Here is a 13,974-nt window from a genome sequence, read left to right as displayed (position 1 = left end):
GCACATCACGACAAGCCGGACTCCGCTGGCCATCCATAGCTCTCCAATGGCCATCCTTTCTTCACCCAAAGAAGGATAGACATGCAACAGTGATACTGACCCATCAAATATAGGACACACTTCACACAAATATGAGGGCAATAGGAGGCTGAGCTTGTAGCCAACTGAGTCGCCCCAGATGCTGAAAACAATCACTATAATATCACATGTTCGGATTCCTATCATTTAGAACAGCACAGCCCCTGAATTTACCTTAATGGGGACAGAGAAAATACAGGTGGCAAGGGCAGCCCCCGTGTCCTGAGACAGAATCAAACAGCCTCACTTATATTAAGGTTTCACCCATCAAACCCTGGACAGCATTTTGTGTATTCAGTTATTGTTTGAAATTCAGTGGAATTTTATCAAGCAGAACAACATTCTAACAATTCACTCTCATCAACTCACCCAGTTTCTGTAACAGCACCTTTCTTTCATTCCCCAGGGGTCACTCGTTTATAGGACAACAATCATAGTGTGCATATGGTTCACCATACAATGGTGAACAGCAACTCAGACACCCATGCCCATGTTTCCATAGACCCACAGACAAGGCATGTTACCTACATACAAAGTCTGTGACTTTGCACAGAAACTTTGTGTACTTCAGGGACCATGGTTTCAAATGATATGTGCTGGCATTTGCTAAATAGCCATATAGGGTTGACATATCTTACTATAATTTTCCTAGGATTTTAAAAAAGATTTTTCACATTAATATTTTAATTATAAGTAGGTGTGTGTGTGTGTGTGTGTGTGTGTGTGTGTGTTTCTGTGTGTACACATATGGGTATATATACACATATACACAAGTTTAGGTGCTTGTGTAGGTCAGAGGCTTCGGATCTCTTGGAGCTAGAGATACAGATGGTTGTGAGCTGCCTGACATGACTGGGAACATGGGTTGCCTGGTAGAACAACAGGTGCTATTAACGACTGAACCACCTCTCCAGTCCTGACCCTGAGTTTTACCAATAGCTAGCATTGTGTTTGGAAGAATCTCAGACTCAAATAAGAATGTTTTATCATATTCTGTTGGCTTTCCCCTATTAAGTAGGCCAAATAGTTATGAACAGGCTTTGAAATTCTATCTTGTGTTGGGGATGGTGGCTTACATCTGTAAAACCAGGAGATGGAGTCAGATTGACTGTCATAAATGAGGGGCCAGCCTGAGCTATTATATGAGTTGCAAGCCAGCCTGCTTGCAACCCCTCCCCCCCAAAAAAAACCTATACCACCACCACTGAAAGCAAATCCTAGCTTGTGACCTATAAAATCATAAGCATTCAAAATGTTTTTGCACTGGCTTTAAAATCTGGGCGTCAGAAAATAGCCTACAATGTATATTAGACGTTAGCATGGGAATGGATTACTACATAAATAAGTCTACAATGAAACCTGAATATCGGCCCTGATGTTATATACTTCTTAAAAAGCTGAGGCTCTTAGCTTAAAATCAGTTGATAGACACCAAAATGTTCACATAGCCTATTGAATTAACTTCAGCCCAAACAAGCATATTTTGTTTATTTAGAGTACACTAATCTTCTAGCAACAGATAAACCTTGGGTTATAACAAGCCAAGCTGCTGCTGCTCTCTGAACCTCTGATCTAGGGGCTCATTCATGTGCCTGGCTGAACTATGGCTCCCTATATGAGTGTCCCAATTCTGAAGATCTCATAACATGTGTTTGCAAAGGATTCAAAAAGGAAGTAATCAAACTGAAATGATATTTTAAGTGTAGGCTCTAATCCCGTATGTCCTGGGCCCATTTAAGAGAAAATGGGTACACACACACACACACACACACACACACACACACACACACACACACACTCGGCATTGATAGGGTCACTGGGAGGATACAGGCCTTCAGAGAAACCCACCACACCCACACCTTGACCTTGAACCTCCATTCCCCCATCACAGTGAAGGGATACAGCTATTAAGCCACTTGGGCTGTGACTTTTTAAAGCATCCTGAGTGAATGGGTGCTCCAGTCTTGCTGTTGAGAAGCATTACATACAAACACAGCCCTCCCTGCTGTCCTTTTTCTCCAGTTCCTGGCCTATTCCTCACCTGGGGTGTGGACACCCACTTTGAGGGAATTCATCTCCCTGGCAATCTAGCAAAGTGCCACTTACATGTTGTATTCCATCACATTTGGTTCTGTATTTTTCTTGATCTACCTCAAAACCCTCACACTCACATTACATATATGTTTATATTTACATACATCTACATCATATTGAGCAACATTTTGGATGACTGACACATTGTCACTCAGGAGACTGAGAAAAAATGCAGCAGATATCATAGCTGGGAACCAAAAGTAATTAACACCTCTATGCTGAGACAATCCAGAGAGCCACATATTCCTAAGAACAGATAAGTAAGGCATCTACGTGTGTCACAAGCATGTCATTACCCATGAAAGCCCACAGCGATATTTTCCTTGAAGTCCTAGCTAGAGCAGTAAGACAACAAAAGCAGATCATGGGAATACAAATCGGAAAGGAAGAAGTCAAACTCTCCCTATTTGCAGACTATATGATAATCTACATTAGTGAACCAAAAACTCTACCAGGGAACTCCTACAGCTGATAAACACCTTCAGCAAAGTGGAAGGATACAAGATCACCTCAAAAAAATCTGTAGCCCTGCTATATACTGATGACAAATTGGTGAAGAACGAAATCAGATAAACATCACCCTTTACAATTGCCACAAACAACATAGAATACCTTGGGGTAACACTAACCAAAAATGGGAAAGACCTGTACCATAAGAATTTTGGGTCTCTAAAGAAAGAAATTAAAGAAGATACCAGAAAATGGAAAGATCTCCCATGCTATTGGATAGGTAGGATCAACATAGTAAAAATGGCAATCTTGCCAAAAGCAATCTACAGATTCAATACAATCCACAGACCTTGAAAGAACAATTCTCAACATTATATGGAGAAACAAAAGACCCAGGATAGCCAAAACATCCCTGTACAATAAAGGAATCTCTGGAGGCATAATCATCCCAGACTTCAGGCTCTATTACAGAGCTATAGTCATGAAAACAGCTTAGTATTGGCACAAACATAGATAGGTTAGACCAATGGAATGGAACGGAAAACTCTGATATTAACCCACACACCTATGAACAACTGATTTTTGACAAACAATCCAAATTTATACGATGGAACAAAGAGAACATCTTCAACAAATGGTGCTGGCATAACTGGTTGCAGACATGTAGAAGACTGCAGTTAGACCCAAGCCTATCACCTTGCACACAACTTAAGTGTAAATGGATCAAAGATCTCAACATAAATCCAGCCACACTGAACCTACTAGAAGACAATGTGGGAAATACCCTTGAATTAATTGGTACAGAAGACTGCTTCCTGAACATTACACTAGTATCACAGATACTGAGGTCAACAATTGATAAATAGGACCTCCTGAAACTGAGAAGCTTCAGTAAAGCAAAGGAGACAGTCAGCAAGAGAAAGCAGACTGACTGGGAAAAGATATTCACCAGCCGCACATCTGACAGAGGGATGATCTCCAAAATATACAAAGAACTCCAGAAGATAGTTTCCAAAACACCAAACAACCCAATTAAAATGTGGGGCACAGAACTAAATAGACAATTCTCAATAGAGGAATCTAAAATGGCTGAAAGACACATAAGGAAGTGTTCAAAATCCTTAGCCATCAAGGAAATGCAAATCAAAACAACTCTGAGATACCATCTTACTCCTGTCAGAATGGCCAAAATCGAAATCACCTATGACAGTTCATGTTGGAGAGGATATGGAGAAAGAGGAACACTTCTCCACTGCTGGTGGGAGTGCCAACTTGTACAGCCACTTTGGAAATCAATATGGCGACTCCTCAATAAAATGGGAATCAGCCTACCATAAGATCCAGCAATTCCACTCTTAGGTATATACCCAAAAGAATTACATTCATATAACAAGGACATATGTTCAACGATGTTCATAGCCGCAATATTTGTAATAGCCAGAAACTGGAAGCAGCATAGATGCCCCTCAACCGAATAATGGATAGAGAAAATATGGTACATTTACACAATGGTGTACTACTCAGTAGGAAAAAAATGGATTCTTGAAATTTGAAGGAAAATGGATGGAAGTAGAAGAAAACATTCTGAGCGAGGTAACCCAATCACAAAAAAGACAAACATTGTATATACTCACTCATATGCAGATTTTAGACACAGCCTGTACCAGCCTACAGTCCACACTTCCAAAAAAGCTAATAAACAAGGTCTCTAAGAGACACATACTTGTTCCCCTGAAAAAGAGGAGAGTTTGGAGGTCTGCTGAGCAAATTAAGAGCACAGGAAGAGGCGGAGGGAGCTAAAAGGAGAGGGGGAGATGAAAAGGGATGCCAAGGATATGAGGGAGCAGAAAGTATGTGTCAGGGGAAGAATATGTGATAACAAGAATGGAGATATCATAATTGAGGGAGACATTTTTGGTTTACAGAGAAATCAGGCACTAGGGAAATGTCTGGAGATCTACAAAGATGACATCAGCAACGGACGAGAGGCTACCTTAAATGTCCTCCCCTGATTATGAGATTGATGAGTGACTTATATGCCATCCTATAGCCTTCAACAAGCAGCTGGTGGAAGCAGACACCCATAACTAATAACCGATCTGAACTGGAATCCAGATGCAGAGAATCACCAGTGAAGAGCACAGAGGTCCAGACCAGGCTGGTGAAACACACAGAAACAGCTGACCAAAACATCCCGGAACTCTTGCTCCCCAATCTGATAGCTGTAATACCAGCATGGGACTGATCCAGACCCCAGGAACATGGGTTTCTGTGAGGAAACCTCAGAAATCTATGGGACCTTCTGTAGAAGCCAAGTATTTATCCCTAGCATACGTATGGATTTTGGGAGCCCATTCCACATAGAGGAATATTCCCTGAGCCAAGAAACACAGGTGTGTGCCTAGGCCCTATCCCAAAGGATACAATAGACTCTGATGACACCCTAAGGAAGACCTCACCATCCAGGGGGAGCAAAAAAGATATGTGACAGATAAGGTTTTAGTTAGGGAGGTAGGGGAGGATGGGTGGGAGAAGGGAATTGGGATTGTCATGTAAAACAATCCTGTTTCTAATTGAAATTAAAAAAAGTTGAAAAACTGTCAATACCAATATACATGCCAACATGCAAGTCATGGATGAATTCTTATGTTATTCTTCTTCTCTTCAAGAACTTTATCATGGAGGGATGTTGGATTTTGTCAAAGGCATGTGGTTTTTCTTTTTCAATTTGTTTATATGGTGGATTCCATTGATGGATTTTCGTATTTTGAACCATCCTTGTCTTCCTGGGATGAAGCCTACTTGATCAGAGTGGATGATTTTTCTGATATGTTCTTGGATTCGATTCGTCAGTATTTTATTAAGTATTTTTGCATCGATGTTCATGAGGGATATTGGCCTGTAGTTCTTTTTAGTTGTATCATTGTGTGGCCTGGGTATCAAAGTGATTTTAGTCTTGTAAAAAGAGTTTGGTAATGTCCCTTCTGCTTCTATTGTGCAGAACTCTTTGACGAGTTCTGGTGTTAGCTCTTGTTTGAATTTCTGGTAGAATTCTGTAGTGAAGCCATGTAGCCCTGGGCTTTTTTTGATTGGGAGGCTTTTGATGACTGCTTCTATTTCATTAGAGGATATAGGTCGATTTAAACTGCTTATCTGTTCTTGGTTTAATTTTGGTAAGTGATATCTGTTCAGAAAACTGTCCATTTCCTTTACATTTTTGAATTTTGTGGAGTATAGGTTTTCAAAGTATGACCTGGAGATTCTCTGGATTTCCTCTGTGTCCATTGGTATTTCCCCCTTTTCTTTTCTAATTTTGTTAATGAGCATGCTCTCTCTTTGCCTTTTGGTTAGTTTGGATAGAGGTTTGTTTATCTTTTTGATCTTCTCAAAAAAACAACTCTTTGTTCCATTAATTCTTTGAAATGCTTTCCTAGTTTCTACTTTATTGATTTCAGCCCTCAATTTATTTTCTGACATCCACTCAGCCTTGGTGAGTTTTCTTCCTTTTGATCTAAAGCTTTCAGTTGCTCTGCCAATTCTCTAGTGTGACTTTTCTCCAGTTTCTTCATGTACCTATATTTTTGTGAGTTTATTTGTCTTCGTTAGGTTGGAGATTTCCTTCTAGAACTTTCTGTAGTGCTGGATTTGTGGATACGTATCATTTAAATCTGTTTTGATATGGAATATCTTGTTTTCTTCATCTATAGTGGTTTAAAGTTTTGCTGGGTACACTAGTCTGGGTTGACATCCATGCTCCCTTATTGTTTGTAGGGTATCTATCCAGGACCTTCTGGCTTTCAGAGTTTCCATTGATAATTCGGTTGTGATTATGATGGGTATGCCTTTATATTTTACTTGTGCAGTATTTCTTCACCTTCTTCTATACCTATTGTTCTTAGGTTTGGCCTTTTCACGGTGCACCTTTCTTTCCTGGATATTTTGTGTTAGGGATTTCCTGAACTTGAGATTTTCTATGGTCAATGAATATATATCCTCTAGTGAGTCTTCAATAACTGAGATTCTATTATTTATACTCACCTCATTAGTTCCTGATCATTTATCCAGCCTTTCCATTTCCAGCATTGCCTCATTCTGTGTTTTCTTTATTGTGTGTATTTCAGTTTTCATGCCTTGAACTGTTTCAAGTGCTTCCTTCACTTGTTTGGTTGTTTTTTTCTTGGTTTTCTTTAGATTCTTTAAGAGATTTGTTTATTTCCTGAATTTTTTGGTTTATCTTTTCCTCCATTTCATGTAATTTTTGCTTGTTTTTTTTTTCTTCTGTTTCTTTAAGGGATTTTCTTGTTTCTTCTTTAAAAGTCTCTATCATCTTCCAGAGATAATTTTTGAGATCCAGCTCTTCTTTCTCCTTTGTGTTGGACTTTTAAGATCTTGCTGGTTTGGAGTCCCTAGATTATGGTGGTGTTATATTGGTCTTTCAGTTGTTAGGTGTGTTCTTATTTTGTCTTCTTACCATCTCTTATTCCAATGGGTGCAGGTGGGGTCTCTTTACCTCCTCTTGTCACCTGGTGGTGTCTGTGGGGCAGGACTTCAATGTCTGCAGCTCTGGATGGTCTTGCCTCTCCTGGTAGTCTCCTCACTAAGTAGGGGTTAGACCTCGGTAGGGATCAGGTCTCAGGAAGGGTCAGGCTGGCAGATCAGGAAGGAAGAGTGATGTGTTTCCAGACTCAAGTGTTCCTCCATGGTTGGGTGGGACCATTCCAAGTAGGCACAGTCCCAGACAGATCAGGGGCAATGGGGCTTTGGACAGGTGTTCGGCACGAGCACAGGGTCACTCACTTTGGTAAGGCTCAGGTTGGTGGAGTGGGAAGGAAGAATGAGGTGTTTCCAGACTCAGGGAACTACTCCCTGGCTGGGTGGATCCACTCCCAGAGAGAACAGGGTGAATGGGGCTTTCAACAGGAGTTGGTCAAGGCAGAGGGTACACTCACCCAAGGATGGGTCAGGTTGGCGGAGCAAGGAGGAGGATGTCATTTTCTTAATGCTGTGTATTAGTCCATTGTGTAAATGTACCACATTTTCTTCATCCCTTCATCACTTGATGGGATTCAAGGTTGTTTCTAAGATCTGGCTACTATGAATAATGTTGTATAACATAGCTGAGCAAGTGACCTTGTGGTATTATTGAGCATCCTTTGGGTATATGCCTTCATATAAATTTGTGTTTTCCTGAATCAGTAAACAGAAACTTTGTGGTGGAAGAAGTTAAAAAAAATTGCTTACAACTTACAGATTGACTTACATGCTAAGGAGATGGCAAATAAAGTTGTAGTGTGAGGTCATGTTTGCATAGATTGTGTTACATTGTGGGTATTGTGTTCTACCTTAATATCATTATTTTTGCCTGGCAATCACAGTAGGATTCTTCCTCTCCATACCATGGGTCCAGCAAGTATAGAAGAGCTGAGAAGCACAGTTTTTTGTTTTTAGATATTTCTCTATCCAATACAAGTATCCTATATAGCATTTAATATTCACAGGGTTGTAGGTGACTCCAATCAGGCCAGGGACAAGGCCATGATTTTCTGGCACAATAACTAAACGGCATATAATGTCACTGAATACAGTCTGACTAAAAGTGATGTATCCAAGTAACAAAAAAATATTGTATTTACTCATTCATAAGGGTATTTCAGATATAAAGCAAAAGATACCTAGCCTAGAATGATGGGGAATGCACTTCTGTCCCTGTTTATCTTATTGATTGTTGAATAAAGTACTGTTTGGCCAATGAGGCAGCCAGATAGGCAGGACTAGGAGTCAAGGAGGATTCTGGAAATAGTAGTAAAGAAGTGGTGATGTGCAGGAAGTGACATGGCAGGGAGACTCATATGTAAAGCAGGGCAAGATGGAAGTGGGCCCCTTTTCTTTTCCTCCAGAGTCACCATGTGATCTCGGGATGATGATGTCAATGGAAGGCATCCTAATAAGGTAAGTCTTATAAAATATAGATTTATGGTAAGTAAGACTGACATAACAGATGAGAAATCCTTGCAATTGGCCAAGCAGCATTTGAACCTAATATAAGTCTCTGTATATTATTTTGTCCATCCACATGGCAGGCAGAACTCAAGCAGGTGTCAGAAAGATTTATAGTAACATAATGGTGTCAGGAGTGGGAAGACCCCATGCCCCAAATTTCCAGAGGAAGAGGGAAACCTGGTGCCACAGCCAGCCCTGTCGGGCCACTCAGAGTCATCGGGTCAGCTTCCTTATGCTTGTGCCGTCCTGGCACTCTGGAGGGTTGGACTCAATACTCCCAAGATGATAAAGACAAGTCCAGATAAAGAAAAACTTCTAAAGGTTTACACAACATTTAAAAATATATGTAGGACTGTGAGAGAAAAAGTAACAAGAGGAAATAGTGTAGCTGGGTGTGGTGGCAGACATCTTTAATCCTAGCAATCCAAAAGCAGAAGCAGGGAGATTTAAGTCTAGGGACAGGTTAGTTGGGAAAAAAATATTTACTTGTGTTTCCAAAGAAAAGGACAACCTGTGGATTCCTTCCAGACTAATATGGTTTTATCAAGCAACACTCCCTGAAGCAGTGACCCAACTGATCCTACATCCAAAACAGCCTTGCAGACTACAAAAACAAAGACTTGGTCAGATTTCTGTGTTTTATCATGATCCTCATGGTATAGACATTACCCCCAATGAGCAGGATGCAGTTTAGAATGAATGACGCCCAAATTCCCAAATATTGTTTATAAATGTTTGTTTTCATTTAAATGGGATTGGTTATAAATGGTAATGAGCACAGTCAATCTCTTTTTAAAAGAAAAAAAGGGAATCGGATATAGGAATGAATTATTGGCATTGATATGGATTTTGATTTATTGGTACAAATTTAGGGTCAATTTTGTATATATATATATATATATATATATATATATATATATATATACACATACACATACACACACACACATATACTCTTGTTTAGGTATTGGGTTATACAGATCTTTAAAATAACACACATAATTACATACAGGTTATATAGTCACCTATAATATTCAGAACTTATAGTTAGTTAGGTTTTCTAGATATACAGAGATGTATTTGAGATGGATAGGTATTATTCAATCCTTTAAAGACTTTCAGAATATATGACATTAAATGATTTAGGATTTTTCTGGGCAACGAGACACAACTGCTCTTGGCACACCAATTATGTCAGAAAGGAGGATGGGCATCGAAGAAACTCGTTTGGAGTTTACTTTCAACATGGCAAGTTTAGCCATTTGAGCTAGAAACTGTTCTTGTCTGGACTGTTTGTTGCTGCTTAAACTAAACATGCAGAACCCACAAGAAAATGACTGCTAAATTACAAAAGAAGACAGTACTGAAGGCTTCCTGCTAAAATGGACAAGTGTGCCAGACACACTCTGGCCTACAGTCTGAAGATGGATGCCCCAATGTTACAGAGGATCTTTGGGTGACTGTCCAGTTAGCAAGATGTCTCTGTCAATTCTAGTGTTTATATAGTATCCTCTGTGGTCTTTGATAGAGTTGAAGACAGATAGTTATGGTTATAGTTTTCTTCAGTTATTATAAAAATGAGTTACCCTTTTTATTTAGACAGAAAAGAGTAGATGATGGGGAATCATACTTCTGTGTATGTTCATCTTATTTTTTTGTTGAATAAGCTACTGTTTGGCCAATGAGACAGCAAGTTAGGTGGGACTAGGAGTCAAGAAGGATTCTGGGAAATGTTGTAAAGAAGTGGTGATCTGCAGGAAGTGACATGGCAGGGAGACTCATATATAAAAAAGGGCAAGAAGAAGTGGGCCCCTTCGAATCAGTCCACCACAAGATCCAGCAATTCCACTCCTAGGCATGTACCCAAAAGAAGCACATTCATTCAACAAAGACATCTGTTCAACGATGTTCATTGTAGTTCTATTTGTAATAGCCAGAAACTGGAAGCATCATAGATGCCCCTCAACTGAAGAATGGATAGAGAAATTGTGGTACATTTACACAATGGAGTACTACTCAGTGGAAAAAACAATGGAATCTTAAAATTTGCAGGAAAATGGGTGGAACTAGAAGAACCCATTCTGAGCGAGGTAACCCAATCACAAAAAGACAGACATGATAGTACTTCACTCATATGTGGATTTTAGACATAGAGTAAGGGATTACCAGCCTACAAATCCACACTGCCAGAGAACTTATGAACAAGAAGTACCCCAAAATAGTCAAACTTTGTCCCCTGGAGAAGGGGAAAGGGTCAACATCCCCTGAGCAAATTGAGAACATGGGAAGAGGGGGGAGGGACCTACGAGAATGAGAAGGGAAGAAAAGAAAGAATGCAGAGGTCATAAGGAACAAGAAGGTTTGAATCAGGTGTAGATTAGAAGAAAGGATATGTGATAGGTAGTGTTTTAGTTGGGAGAGGTGGTAGGGGAGGAAGGGAGGGAGAAGGGAACTGGGATTGTCATGTAATTCAATCTTGTTTGTAATTCAAATTTATGAAAGTCAAGAAAACAAGAAAGGGGTCCCTACTCTCTTCCGCCAGAGTCACCATGTGATGCCAACATGAGGACACCAATGGAAGGCATCCTAAATAACATAAGTCTTATAAAACATATAGATTTATGGTAATTATGACTGACCTAACAGATGACAAACCCTAGTCATTGGCCAAGCACCATTCATACCATATTAATATAACTCTCTGTGTATAATTTTGTCCATCCACGTGGCAGGCACAACTCAAGCGTGTGGCGGAAAGATTTATCATAACACTTTAGTCCAAAACTCTAGACAAGCTACAACTCTCTTACAGATAACGATGGAAGCAGATGCAGAAATCCACCACTAACCATTTTGCTAAGCTCCTTGAGTATATTCAAAGTGAGAAAGGAGAAATATTATGAATTATACAGTAAAGTCCATGATGGGGAAACCCACAGAATCAGCTGACCTGAGCTAGTGAGAAATCACTGGCTCTGTTATGAAAACTGGGAACCTACAAAGGACTGAAATCCACTCCCTTAATTCAGGTAACAATTGTGATTGACATATAATATATGTTCAGTGGCAATGGGTCCAAGTTCTAACTCTCATGCACAAACTGACTTTTTGATGTGCTTTCTATATGGAGATATACCATGGTCAGCCTCAACATGGGGTTATGGTGACTAGAGAATTTCCTTGGTCCTTCTTCAACTAGACAATAGGATAGACAGTATATTTCCTAGGGAAGGACTTACTAGCTCCAATGTACAAATGAGATTTGAGGGGCAAGAAGGAGTAGCAGGAGAAGAGGAGGGATTGAATTGGAATATAAGAATAAATTGATAGAAAAGAAAAATAATTAACCATCTTAGGTCATTAATACCTCTTAATATCAGTGGACATAATATACTGATAAAAAGACAGGCTAATAGATTGTGTATGAAACGAGGAACCCTCCTTCTGCTGCAAACATGTAACACAGCTCAACATTAAATGCACTTACTAACTCATAGAAAAAGTTTGGGAAATAGTTTTCCAATCAAACTGACAAAAGAAATACTATGGTAATATGATGGTACCCCAATTTGCAGAATGGTGTCTGTGAGCTTCCACTTTGTCAGGTCATCTCTTTCTGTGGGTTTTTCCAGCATGGTACTGTTCATTTGCTTTTCTGTCTTCCCTTTCTGAAACTGAATTCCAGGAGTTTAGGACATTCCTTAGTTTTTTGTGTATTTTTCTGCTTCCATCAGCTACTGGATGAAGGCTCTAGGATGGCATATAAGATAGTCATCAATCACATTACAAGGGAAATGCATTTAAGGTAGCTTTTCCACTCCTGCCTAGATTGTTGGGTAGGATTAACCTTGTGGATCCCTGGACATTTCCATAGTGCCATATTTATCTTTAAACATGTAATTTATTCCTCTATTAAGGTATCTCTTTTCTTGCTCTCATCCATTCATCCCACTAATTAATCCTCATGATTCCTCATGTTCTCCAATCCCCTCCTCTTTCTCTTACCTACCTCATCCTTCCCCATGCACCCAAATTTTACAGGAGATCTTGTGCCTTTCCCCTACTCCGAGGAACCATGTATGTCTCTCTTAGGGTCCTAATTGTTCCTAGCTTCTCTGAATGTTTGGATAGTAGACTACTCATCATTTGCTCTATGTCTAATATCCGAACATTAGTGAGTAAACTATATGTTTGTCTTTCTGTGTATGGGTTGCCTTACTGAGGATGGTTTCTTCTAGTTAAATCTATTTGTTTCATTGCTTTTTTCCACTGAGTATTATTCCATTGGTTAATTTTATCACATTTTCTTTATAAATTCTTTAGTCGAGGGACGTCTTGGTTGATTACAGGTTCTTGATATTACAAATAATGCTTTTATGAACATAGCTGTATGGATGCCCATGTTGTATGAATGTACATCCCTTGGGTATATGCCAAAGAGTGGAAAGGCTAAAAGCTGAAGAGGACTGATACACAATTTTCAGACAAACTTCCTTACTGCCTGACAAAATGGTTGCAGGAGTTTTCACTCCCATCATAAACAGAGAAAGGTTCAACTTTCTCCACATACTCTCAAGCATAAATTGTCCCTGGTGTTTTTATTTTGTCTGTAGCCAGTCTGGCAGGTGTAAGATGATGTCTCAGAGCTGTTATGATTTACATTTCGCTGATGGTTATGGATGTTCAGCAATTTCTTATGTGTCTTTTAATGACTTTATGTTCCTCTAATGAGCAAACTAAAGTTTCAAAGGATCACAGATTCAATATAAATCCATATACACTGAAACTCTTAGCAGAGTTATTGGTGGGTATCTTTCATTGGTGGATATCCTCTTTCTTAAGAATTAAACTTGGAGTAATAAATTTAACCTCAGAAATATCCATCTAAACTTGAGATTTCCATTGTTATATCCATTCTGTAAGATTTCAAGCTATTTCTTATTTTATTTTATTGTAGTTTTAGAGACAGGGTTTCTCTGTGGCTTTTGAGGCTGGCCTGGACTTGTTCTTGTAATCCAGGATAGTGTCAAACTCACAGAGATCTACCTGCCTCTATCTCCCGAGTGCTGTATATGAATCAAGGGTATTGTCAACAATAGTATCCTCAGAGACTGAGGTTTATAAAGTGAGAATATATAAATACTCCTGCTACAGAAGGGATGGTATCTTTCCAGGTATCTCAAAATTAATCAAGTTGCCTTTGTAGGCTCATGACTTAGAAAATGGAAAATTCTTGATTTATAAAATCAACTCCTCAAAGAAATCTAATATGAATCTGGAGAAAAGTGTCACTTCTTGGTGTTTTACAATGGAATATGTGAGAGTATGGATGTCAATTTTTTATCCTTCGTG

The sequence above is a fragment of the Cricetulus griseus genome, unplaced genomic scaffold (assembly GCF_003668045.3).
Source record: "Cricetulus griseus strain 17A/GY unplaced genomic scaffold, alternate assembly CriGri-PICRH-1.0 unplaced_scaffold_2, whole genome shotgun sequence".
In the NCBI taxonomy this organism is placed as follows: domain Eukaryota; kingdom Metazoa; phylum Chordata; class Mammalia; order Rodentia; family Cricetidae; genus Cricetulus; species Cricetulus griseus.
Note: the sequence above shows the minus strand (reverse complement) of the source record.